General features: G+C 45.2%; 1 protein-coding gene across 2 annotated transcripts in view; it reads right to left on the reverse strand.

Moving 5' to 3' along the window:
* The window catches only part of SLIT3 (slit guidance ligand 3), a 780,962-nt gene that overhangs the window by 31,615 nt on the left and 736,191 nt on the right, over positions 1-13,156 (reverse strand). The gene's annotated exons all lie outside the window — the stretch shown is intronic.

Raw genomic sequence — 13,156 nt, forward strand, 5'->3', positions numbered from 1 at the left:
ATCTCACTAGGATCCTGTATGTGGGATAAAATGAATAATGAGACCAAAGTACTATATAATGGGCTATGTGTATGTGTTAATTCTTGGGGGGGGGGAGGGGGAAAGTGTTTTAAAAGAATGGAAGTGTTAGCAACCTTCCAATAGACAAATGTAAATGTAATGTAAGTACTGTGTTTACAAAAGGTAAAAAGGTAACATAGTTCCTAAAACAAACAAAAAGGCAATGTGGGAAACCGAACCATTCATATTATACATGCAAATGGCAACATGTTAAGAATTGCCACTGCAGAAAGACATAATTGCTTACCATTGGTATAACATATTTTCTGAATGGTCTCCCACAACTAATGGCATACTAATGTTACTAACCCTAATTGTTTTTGGTTTTAAATTGTATGTGGGTTTAATTGGAATGTTTGAAATGTGCTGTTGGATAAAACAAATGTATGCAAAGCTAGAGCCACAGGCCCAAATCACCTCCCAGTATTTTCTATTACGTGGACTAAATAAGAAGTGACACTGGCGATTAATAAACTAAGGGTACATCTACACTACAGCGGGGAGTCGATTTAAGATACGCAAATTCAGCTACGTGAATAGCGTAGCTGAATTCGACGTATTGCAGCCGACTTACCCCGTTGTGAGGACGGAGGCAAAATCGACTTCTGCCGCTTTTTGTCGGCGGCGCTTACTACCACCTCCGCTGGTGGAGTTAGAGCGCCGATTTGGGGATCGATTGTCGCGTCCCGATGGGACGCGATAAATCGATCCCCGAGAGGTCGATTTCTACCCGCCGATTCAGGCGGGTAGTATAGACCAGACCTTAGTGTCAAAAGGGGGATATGTAGGAGCAGAATTTTATAATGTAAAGAGACTTAAAGGACATCAAAGAATCATCAGGTACTGCTTACTATCCAGACGGCTGTTAAACTGTCTGGCATCACAGCGTGGATACATGCTTTGCAGTGTAAAAAGGCACCACCCCCAGCACACCAATCATCACCTCAGGACCACGCTGAGTCAATTTTAACTCCAGAAGAAGACGTAGAGGGACAGTCTGCAATACCTTACCATCTACACTCTCGTAAGGGTTGCCAGAAGCAGACGACGACCTAAAGCAAGGCCCAAAAAGAAGCAGTAGTAAGCCTAGCGCATGCTGCCTGGTGGATGTAAAACCATGACTGCGGTTCCCTCAGTTGAGGTTGTCAGAACCAGAAGGGCCTTGCCTCCAACATGCACCTCTGGTGGCGCCTGTTCCTCGGCTGCTGGTGTCTTAAGGTCTGGGGAGTCCACAATGACAATTCTTTTATCCAGCAGCAAGTGTGGATAGCTCAGACCCTTAATATTTCTAATTGCTGGGTCTGCAGCCACATCCCAGTCCACTCTCAAGCTGGTGTTCCTGTCCTGGCAATCCCACTCAATTCCCCAGGCCTCACTGGAGGACCTCGTCCGTTTAACAAAACATGGAACAATAATGACACCTGGGGCTGGTCTACACTGGGAGGGGGGCGGAAGGGATCGATCCAAGATACACAACTACTCGCGTAGCTGAAGTCGAAGTATCTTGGATCGAATTACCTGGGGTCCAGACGGCGCGGGATCGATGACCGCAGCTCCCCAGTCAACTGCGCTAGCGCCACTCGCTCTGGTGGAGTTCCAGAGTCAACGGTGAGCGCGTTTGGGATCGATATATCGCGTCTTAATGAGATGTGATATATTGATCATGGATAAATCGATTGCTACCCGCCGATACGGCAGCTAGTGAAGACGTATCCTTGGGAAGCAGTGGGAATAAATGTATCTAAATGGATAAGTGTGGTGGAGGGACAGGTTGGGTGTTGAGTGTGTAAGGAGACAGGGCTGGATTGGGAAAAAGCCATTGCCTTCAGCATATTGTGGCCAATGGTGTATGGGATTATTCGAACAAAACTAAAAAGTGGCGGGCTGGGTATGGGGATATGAAATTTTTTCTTAACATGAGGATCAAATGGAAAAATCAATTTCATGTTTCTCCTACAGTAGCCTTAGTGAAAACAATACAATCTTTCAACACCATGCAAAAAGGCTCCTGAGGTTACAAGCAGTAGTTGAAATAATGGCAAATGAAACCGGAGAGAGTTTAAAAAACCCTGGCCAAAGAAACAGGGGCAATCTGACAGATGGCCCTCCAAAACCGTCAGGCACTGGACATAGTGCTGGTGGCCAAAGGAGGGACCTGTGCTCTCATTGGAAAAGAATGTTGTGTGTTCATACCTGATGACACCAATGAGGTAATAGATTGTGCTAGTCACTTAGAACAAATCGCATATCTTCCCCATGAAGAGCCGAGTTCTTTATGGAAGTGGCTAAGTAACCTGTCCAATTTCTCTGGCATAGGAAACTGGTTGTTTCAGGGTGTTTGAAATCCTATCCTGTTTGAAATCCTAATGAATTTTGTATGTTTTCAGCTAATCTCCTGTTGTATCCAGAATTGTGTAAGGTATGCCACCCAAGTGACTCCCCCGAAACAGAGTGCTAATATGATGATTTTGAAATATCACTGATGAACCAAGAGATAAAGAACAATTAATATGTAGAACCCAGTAATTGTTGGTCTTTGCGTAAGCTTGACCAAAAGGAGGGATTGTGAAGTGAAATGAATTATATTAAAGAAATGGAATGAATTAAAGAATGCTGTATGTACCTTTAAGTAGAAATGAGAAATGCTGCAAGCCAGGGGGCAGGAAAGCAGACATTAACTGCTTAATGAATTGCCCCACTTAAGGGCAATTGGTGAAGCATTAGCCTTAGATCGATAAGAGTTAATAAGGAAGCAGAATATGCATATTGTGCCCCATGCAAATTTTACAATTTTGCTCTCTCTGTCCCTTTGTTTAGTTCACACCCTTTTATCTGTATAAATAAGACTGTTTGAATCTTGCATGGGGGCTCACATTATCTGAATGTGCTATTAGCAGAGCGCTGTGCTAATAAAACAGAGTGGTCTGACAAACTAGGACTCCTGAGTCTAACTTTGACACAATGGAAAAGGCTAAAGTGAGGGAATTGTTAAAGCACAGAACAAAAGAAAGCAACGTGAAACCACTCTTCAATAGACTTTAATAACCTCACAGCAGAGCAGGACAAATTCTGGAAGAGGTGTGCCAAGGTGAAGAAATATCATTTGGGGTCTGCAATGAGGAACGATGGGGCAGAAACAGGGAGCTCCATCTCTGACAGCTTTGTACCTCTGCTGAATTTTACTTGTGGTTCTCGCCCATCCTTAATTCCAATTATAATTTAAATTAGCCCCTGAGCTAAAATTAACGTAAACTTCCTCATGGCAATAAAAGCAAAATGAATGAATTACGGTAGCATTTGTAGCCATTGCTGCAATGTTCTGTCACTTTTAGTACTAACATCATCTGAAGCCAAATTAAAATGTATATTATACATGAAAATTTATGTGAATGAAACTCAGGATCAGAGAAATATGAATGCAAAAGACCTATCAAATTACTTATATCCAGCCCCTCGGCCAGTGCAGGATTATTCCCCACAGCATATTCTGTGTTGTGTTCAGTCCAGTTTGAAATGACTCTAGTGACAAGGCTTCGAGTCAGTTCCACAGCCTACCAGATCTCATCAGTGGTGTCTCAGTTTCCCTTTGCTTTTTTTATCCCATTTTGCCGAGTTATAGCTCCTTAGACCACCCTAAACAGTTCCCCTCTCTCCTTGGCGTTTACAACCTTGAAATGCTTACAGCTGATTACAGTATGTATCTCCCTAAATGATCATTTAGCCAAGCTGTGCGTATCCAATCTCCACTCATAATTCGATACCTGCAGCACACCTGCCAACAATGAAAGCTATAATGCAGGAGTCGGCAACCTGCGGCACGCATGCCGTCTTTTTGATGGCACAGCTGCTGCTGCCTGCCGGGGTCCTGGCCCTACTCAGTCCCCCTGCCCACCGATTTCTCCTGCGGGGGCAGGAGGCAGAAGTTTGGTCATGCCGGCAGCCAAGCTCCCCCCACCCCCACTTCTTCCCCCAGTGTGGTGCTTTCCTGCCCCTCCACCCCCCGCGCCAATCGGCTGATCGCCCTTGCGAGGGGGAGGGGGAGTGGAGCGGAGTGGAGCCACCGCGTGGTCGCTGCTCCGGGGAGGAGGCAGAGAAGAGGTGGGGACAGGGCCCTGGAGAAAAGGGTGGGGGTGGGGACGGGGCATATCCCCTCCAACCCTCTGCCCTGACCCCTGAACCACCCCCACACCCAGCCCTCGACCCTCACCCCTGAACCCCCCACACACACTTAGCCTTCTGCCCTGACCCATGAACCCCCCCTCACACACCCAGCCCTCTGCCCTGACCCCCTTCACACACACCCAGCCCGCTGCCCTGACCCCTGAACCCCCTCACACACCTAGCCCTCTGCCCTGACCCCCCTCACACACACCCAGCCCGCTGCCCCGACCCCTGAACCACCCCCACACCCAGCCCTCAACCCTCACCCCTGAACCACCCACACACACCCAGCCTTCTGCCCTGACCCATGAACCCCCCCCACACACCCAGCCTGCTGCCCTGACCCATGAACCCCCCCCACACACTCAGCCCTCTGCCCTGACCCCCCTCACACACACCTAGCCCTCTGCCCTGACCCCTGAATCCCCCCACACACCTAGCCCTCTGCCCTGACCCCTACACCCCCTCCACACACCTAGCCCTCTGCCCTGACCCCTACACCCCTCCACACACCCAGCCCTCTGCCTGACCCCATAACCCCCTCACACACACCCAGCCCTCTGCCTGACCCCATAACCCCCTCACACACACCCCGCCCTCTGCCCTGACCCCTGAACCCCCCTAAACCCAGCCCTCTGTCCTGACCCCTGAACCCCCTCACACACACCCAGTCCTCTGCCCTGACCCATGAACCCCATGCCACACACACACCCAGCCCTCTGCCCTGACCCCTGCATTCCCTCACACACACCCAGCACTCAGCCCTGACCCCTGCACCCCCTCACACACCTCCAGCCCCCGTTTTGACTCTTGCACCCTCCCACATCCCCACCCCCACCCTGAGCACTAAACGGAAGCTCCTGCACCCCCCACACACATTCACAACTGCACCCCCGGTCTGGGGTCCCGGCTGCCGGCCCTTGCCAGCTGGGGTCCCGCAGGCCCAGCTCAGCCCACTGCCGAACTAGGTGAACGGAACCCCAGGCTGGCAGCGGGCTGAGTGGGCCGGCGGCGTAAGATCAGCATTTTAATTTAATTTTAAATTAAGCTTCTTAAACATTTTGAAAACCTTGTTTACTTTACATACAACAATAGTTTAGTTATATAATATAGACTTATAGAGAGAGACCTTCTAAAAAACGTTAAAATGTATTACCGGCACGCAAAACCTTAAGTTAAAGTGAGTAAGTGAAGACTCGGCACACCACTTCTGAAAGGTTGCCGACCCCTGCTATAATGCTACAAACATTTGGAGAGAAAAAACAGACTTTTTATGCCATTGCAAAATATAATTAACATGCTCTTGACCCCCCCTCTCCCAGATTTTTAATACAGGAACAGATCCTCATCTGGTGTAAACTGTCCCTGCTTTGAAGTCAGTGGAGCTATGACATTTTACTCCAGCCAAGGATATGTCCCACAGATGTTAGGAAGACTAGACCCAACACCAATCTCTGGATCACCCCTCAGATGCCTCCCACAAGTGGATATTTATATCCTGGATGGAAAACTGGTTGAAACATCAGGAGTAATGGCAGTGTTCAGATCCAAGTCAATCTGAATTTATTTTTTAAGCCAGAGATTGATCTTGGATATTAGGGCTGTCAATTAATCACAGTTAACTCACGCGATTAAGTAAAAAAATTTAATGCTCCCTTTATATTATTATTTTTATTACAAATATTTGCACTGTAAAAATGATAAAATAAATAGTATTTTTCAATTCACCTCATACAAGTACCATAGTGCAATCTCTTTATCATGAAAGTGTAACTTACAAATGTATATATTTTTTGCATTAAAAAAAATGTAAAACTTTAGAGCCTACAAGTCCACTCAGTCCTATTTCTTGTTCAGCCAATCGCTGAGATAAACAAGTTTGTTTACATTTACCGGAGAAGCTGCTGCCTGCTTCTTATTTACCATGTCACCTGAAAGTGAGAACAGATATTCGCATGGCACTTTTGTAGACGGCATCACAAGGTATTTATGTGCCAGATATGCTAAACATTCGTATGCCCCTTCATGCTTCAGCCACCATTCCAGAGGATATGCTTTCATGCTGATGATGCTCATTAAAAAATAATGCGTGAATTAAATTTGTGACTGAACTCCTTGAGGGAGAACTGTATGTCTTCGGCTCTGTTTTACCTGCATTCTGCCATATATTTCATGTTATAGCAGTCTTGGATGGTGACCCAGCACATGTTTGTTTTAAGTACACTTTCACAGCAGAACTGACAAAACGCAAAGAAGATACCAATGTGAAATTTCCAAAAATAGCTACAGCACTCGACCCAAGGTTTAAGAATCAGAAGTACCTTCCAAAATCTGAGAGGCATGAGGTGTGGAGCATGTTTTCAGAAGTCTTAAAAGAGCAACACTCAGATGCAGAAACTACAGAACTCGAACCACCAAAAAAGAAAATCAACCTTCTGCTGGTGACATCTGACTCATATGATGAAAATGAATATGCATTGGTCCGCTATGCTTTGGATTGTTATTGAGCAGAACCCATCATCAGCATGGACACATGTCCTCTGGAATGGTGGTTGAAGATGAAGGATATATGAATCTTTAGTGCATCTGGCACGTAAATATCTTGAGACACCGGCTACAACTTTGCCATGCAAACACCTGTTCTCACTTTCAGGTGACATTGCAAAGAAGAAGCGGGCAGCATTATGTCCTGCAAATTGTAACCAAGTTTGTTTGTCTGAGCGATTGGCTGAACAAGAAGTAGGACTGAGTGGAGTTATAGACTCTAAAGTTTTACATTGTTTTATTTTTCAATTCAGTTATTTTTTGTACATAATTCTACATTTGTAAGTTCAGCTTTCATAATAAAAGATTGCACCCCGAGAAAATATGGATGACTGCAGTCACCACAGAAGGACTGGCAAGGACCGAGGGCATGTCTACACTACATGGTAGATTGACACTCCTGCAATCGATGCAGCGACTCAATTTAGTGGGTCTGGTGAAAACACGCTAAGTCGACGGGAGAGCACTCTCCCATCAATTTGTGTACTCCACCTCCCCGAGAGGCGTAAGGGAAGTTGATGGGAGATGCTCTCCCATCAACACAGCGCAGTGGGGCCACTGCGGTAAGTGGATCTAACTACGTCAACTTCAGTTATGTTGTTTACATAAGCGTAAGTTAGCTCGATTTACAACAGTAGTGAAGACCAGCCCTGAATGACTTGTAGCTCTAAGACAAGTGACTTGTAGAAGACAAGTACTGAAATGCAAGAATCCTAACTGGTCAGAGAATAGAATTATTTTACATTTAGGTACCTGTATCATTCGCAAGAATGAGGCCACCAAGCAGAAGGAAAGCTTGACCTGCACATGCATGCCTCACAATGAAACATGGCTGCTGGGTTTAATTTTTAGACCTACTGTCCAATCACCACTGAAAGCAATGTTGGCTTCAGCATTCAGTATGGCATAAATCCTTTGCCTCTTCTGACAAGAAAATGTAGCAAGTATCTTCAAGGGTCCATTCTAGAATAAGGAGTGCTTAAAACCCCCACCAACAATGGCCTTCTTTTATGCTTTTGAAAATGTGTTGGTACACACCATTAATAAATAAATTTATGGAGATATCCCATCTCCTAGAACTGGAAGGGACCTTGAAAGGTCATTGTGTCCAGCCCCCTGCCTTCACTAGAGGACCAAGTACTGATTTTGCCCTAGATCCTTAAGTGGCCCCCTTAAGGATTGAACTCACAACCCTGGGTTTAGCAGGCCAATGCTCAAACCACTGAGCTATCCCTCCCCCCCGAGTTGCACCAGCAGTTGTTAGTGACAGTGACCACTGCTGCTGCTGAAGGTAATTTAAAATGCTTCCAGCTTGAATGACAAGGAGCGGATAAAATTGTTCAGCTGAAATTGGAAGCTAGGCACTAAGAAAGAGCACTAGTGTCTAGTTAGAAACCTGATATATAGCCAGGAAATGAAATACTTTCCACTTTATTTTCTGGTGGCAGTGTATTCATAAGTACATGCTTCCCCTGCCCTGAAAATAAACAAACGCCACTCCTGTTTGGAGACCTGGAGAGTAGCAAATGTCTTACCTACCTGCTAAAAAGGCACTAGGGTGACCCTGGGAGTTATAAAGGAGCAAGCCTAACTTCTGCACCCGGTTTTGGTAGTCCATCGATCCGATGATGACAAATCTGTGCAGATCATCTATTGTTGGTCTCATGGTGTGCCCTCTGATGACTGTACAAGCCAATTCTAGAGGTGCACATTTTGCTGCAGATGGTGCATGGGAAGTTCGCGGTCAGTGAACTGTGCGCTGCTGATGCTCTGTGACGTCGTTCGCATGCCTCTTGTAGACGCCGGCAGCGGTCTTCCTCAAAGGCGATGCAGGTATTTCTGACTGCTGCTCGCCACTGTGTTCTGTCGCTGGTGGCGTCCTCAAGGTCCCTAGGTTTGATACTGCTGTACTGCAGATTGGCTTTGATGGTGTCCTTGTAACGTTTCCGTGGACGACCTATATGCCGGATGCCCTGGGAGAGCTCACCATACAGAAGCTGACGGGGGATTCTGTTGGCATCCATGTGGCTAACATGACCGGTCCAACGTAGCTGTGACTTCATGATCATCATTTCGATGCTTGTCATCTGGGCTCTCTCGAGGACCTCGAGATTGGGCACTTTGTCTTGCCAGTGGATCTTCATGATGCTGCGGAGGCAGCGCATGTGAAATGCTTCGAGCTGCTTGATGTGACGCCTATATAGTGTCCATGTTTCGCACCCGTACAAAAGAGATGAAAGAACAACAGCTCTGTACACAAGCAGTTTTGTTGAAATCTGGATGTTGTGGTGATTTAAAAGTATGACATGCAGACAGCCAAGGCTTGCTTTGGATATTCATGCATTGATCTCATTATCCAGTGATCCATCACTGGATATGACACTACCCAGGTATTTAAAGTTCTCCACTCCTTTCAGCTGAGTGCCGTCAATGGAGATACTTGGGACAGAAGCATTTGATCCAGGTGCAGGTTGATTGAGAACTTCTGTCTTTCCGAGGCTGAGAGTCCAAAAAGTTGCGAGGCCTCAGCAAACTTGTTGACAATGTGCTCTTTGCTGACGACTGCGCCCTCATGGCGCACACTGAAAATGATCATTTTCAGTGTGCGCCATGAGGGCGTAGTCGTCAGCAAAGGGTGCCTCAAGAAGGAGTTTCTGCACTGTCTTAGTCTTTGCATTCAGGGGACAGAGGTCAAAAAGTGAACCATCGTGCCGGTATTTCAAGTATATACCTCGGTCCATATCTTTCATTGCATGGTTAAGGACACATGCAAAGAACAGGTTAAATAGGACAGAAGCGAGAACACATCCTTGTATCACACCATTGGTGATGTTAAAGGGGACTGATGTGGCTCCATCAGACAATACTTCGCCTGTCATGCTGTCATGAAAAAGGCATATAATCTGGGCAAATTTTCTTGGGCAGCCAAGTCGTGATAGAATGGTCCAAAGGGGTTTCCTGTTGACGGTATCAAACACCTTTGTCAGATCTATGAAGACAGCATACAGGTGCATGTTCTGTTCAATGCACTTCTCTTGTATTTGTCTGACAGCAAACACCATGTCGACTGTGCTCTTGCCAGGTCGAAAACCACATTGACTTTCAGGTAGATTTGCCTCGGAAATACTGGCTATTAGGCGGTTCAAGATGATGCGGGCGATGATCTTCCCTCCAATGGAGACGAGGGATATGCCTCTATAGTTTCCACATTCTGCTTTGCTGCCTTTGTTCTTGAAAAGAGAGACAATAATAGCATCGCGGAGGTCCTGTGGTATGTTTTCGTCCTCCCAGATGTTGATGATCACGCTGTGGTACGCTGCTAGTGCTGCTGGACCTGCTGCTTTGTATATCTCTGCTGGTATCCCATCTTTTCTAGGAGCTTTCCCTGGACTTATCTGGCTAACAGCGTTCTTAATCTCATCTATAGTGGGTGGAAAGTCAAGTTCTGTCATAGCAGGTTGTTGTGGAATTTCATTGAGGACAATATTATTCACAGTTGATGGTCTATGGAGAAGGTTGCTAAAGTGTTCTCGCCATCTTTCGTTGATGCCATCTTTATCTTTAATCAGCATTGTGCTGTCTAATGAGAGCAATGGGGTGGTCCTTGGTTTAGTAGGTCCATAGACAGTCTTAATAGCATTGAAGAACATATTTAAGTTGTGGGTCTCAGCATAGTGCTCAATTTCTTTGGTTTTGCTCTCCCACCAGTTATCTTGTATCTGACAGAGGTCTTTCTGTGTTTTGCTCTGAAGGTACTTGAAATAGTCCCGCTTAGAGACTAAGGAGGGGTCATTCTGCCATTCGACAAAGGCTTTTCTCTTTACTTCCAGTGCTGAGCATATTTCTTCTTAGTTCTCATCAAACCAATCCTGATGTGTTCTTTTCTTTGGTCCAAGAGATGTTATTGCTGTGTCAGTCACTATCTGCTTGAACTGGTCCCACTTTTCGGTTACAGTTGTCCGTGAGATGTCCGTGGGATGTCAGTTTGTCATCAAGGCTCTTCTGGAATTTGTTGAAACATTGAGCATCCTTCAGTTTGGCTATATTGAAAGCAGGTCGCACATGCTTAGGGCGTTTGTGCCGAGAAGGAACGATGTAGAGTTGAAGAAACCAGGTACATGTATTGAAATAACTCAACAAAAAAATCTAGAACACTCTTATGCTTTGGGTGTTAATCATCTACTAGTGGGTGGAGAGCTTAGAAAGTTATTTTCTCTATAAGCAGTTTTATTCCATAATATTGCATTATGGGGGTCTTTGCACCTTCCGATGAAGTATCTAGTATTGGCCATTGTTGACAACAGAACATTTTATTGTGGACCAATGATCTTTTAGGACATTTAGAAAACAACTGGCTTGGGTTTGCATGCCTCTCTCACATAGTCACTGGAAGTGGATTTCAGCATGAGACCATGGTTCCAACATGCAGAAAGAGAACTACGTGAAAGCTGGTCTAGTATCAATTTGCTTTTACTTGTGCTCACTGGGTGTCAGAAAACTTTGCTCTGCTCTGTCATATTTTAAGTGTCAAGTTCTCATAAAGGAGGCAATGATATATTGTGGATAGACTGAAGACTAAATCAATTACCTGCTGGGGTGGAGGACATTCTTATAATTTAACAATTACACCTGCTGTGGCCATGCAGTTCCTNCAGATCACACGGTGCAAAACGTAGTGAACAGGCCATTAATCTTATGGTAACGAGGTGTCTTTCTGAATGGAGACCTCCTCCTTGATCAATACGAAGGGCACAGGAATAATGAGGACACTGATGCTTGCCATCTCTAGCAACTTTGCCAGAAGGTGGCGGATCCATAAAGCACACTGATGTCAGAAACAGCTCCTGTCACTGCACCATTCTGCCATTGACAATTGAGAGCAGGCTCCCACTGGGATCTGTCACCTGGTGTGCTGTCTGCAGATAATGAGCCTTCCCCTATGTTCTAATTAGTGGCATAAAACTGTTTAACAACTTTGGCTTTGGTCTAACATGGAATCAATTAGGATTAGCAGCTGAATAAAGAGTAAATTTTCATGCCTCTCTCACTAAGCCTGCATCACTGGTGAAAATCACTAACAAAACCCTTTGTTCCTTCCTAGGGTGGACAGAATAGCACAGACCTAATCACGGGCCTTCCTGTTCCAGTACAGGACCTGCTGATATCATTGCATTGCCTAATTAGTCTTTACACCACATGAATAGAAAGCAGCCTACTGATTTATTTTCGTTTGTTACATATATCTCAGCTCTCAAAAGGAAGAGACAGCAACTACAGACAGAGGCAATTATACGTCTGCCTTGTTTCTGGGGGACTAAAATCTCACATGAAGTATTGAGAAAATCTTTAGGAAAAAAGTTTCAGCATCATCCTCTTTACCTGCATATAAACTGCATCTTTATAATTGCTGTGATAGGGCATTACCCCTTTAAGAGCAAGACAAGCTGGGTAATCTCACCAGTATATAAAATAAAGCCCTGATCCCTGCAATGACATCCATGCAGGCAGACCTTGGCACCTATCACTGAATTTAACAGGCTCTGTATGGGTAGAGGGGTATGACCATATGGAACAAGTCTGGCATATCAGGGACTAGAGGGAAGTCAGTCTGGAGCAGGGTCTGGTGGAGGAAAGACTTGTGGGCACTGCTGTCAGGGTCCTAATATAAGAAACCCACTTTGGAGATGGCTTCTATCCTTTTTGTCTTTGGTTCTCTCTTTGGTGGTTAATGCATTGAGATTTGCTCTTGTATCCCTTGGAGTGTTTGAAATTCCAAATTGCAGGCTTTTGGAATCCAGATGACTTGTGTCACCCTTGCCCTTCTGTTTAATTCCAATAGCTATGGTTTTCTAACCTTTTTATTTTGTTGTTGATGCAGGTATCAATGCTTCTAAAAACAACTGCCCTGTAATAAAGTCAATCCCTTCCTGTCCATTTTCTCAATGGCAATACCACTGGCATTATATTCTATTGCTGTCTCTCTCAGGATTCTGAGATTACTGTAGATATCCAGAGGAGGAAATTGATTACAATGGACAGTTGCAAAGTCAGCATTTACCAAAAGCTACCACACTGTAATATCTGTGAAATCACAGTATTTCCTTTCTCTCAGAATAGGAAATAACTGCAATAACTCATATACAACTGGGAAGTAACTGATAATAAACACTGACTTCTTAGCAGAGGTTAATGCAACCACCCTAATTTTGCAGTCTGTGAAGACAAAAGATTCCCAGTTAACAAAACAGGCATATTGGATATTTGAGGGGAGGGAAATGCAATTTCAACCTGGGAAAGATATGTAAAAAATAAAAGAGCTTGTCACATACTCTGACAAAGATTTTTCATAGGAAGTTCCACCTCTCCATCTTTTGGGGAACAGTGCATCCTG

The sequence above is a fragment of the Trachemys scripta genome, chromosome 8 (genome assembly GCF_013100865.1).
Source record: "Trachemys scripta elegans isolate TJP31775 chromosome 8, CAS_Tse_1.0, whole genome shotgun sequence".
Taxonomy (NCBI): Eukaryota; Metazoa; Chordata; order Testudines; family Emydidae; genus Trachemys; species Trachemys scripta.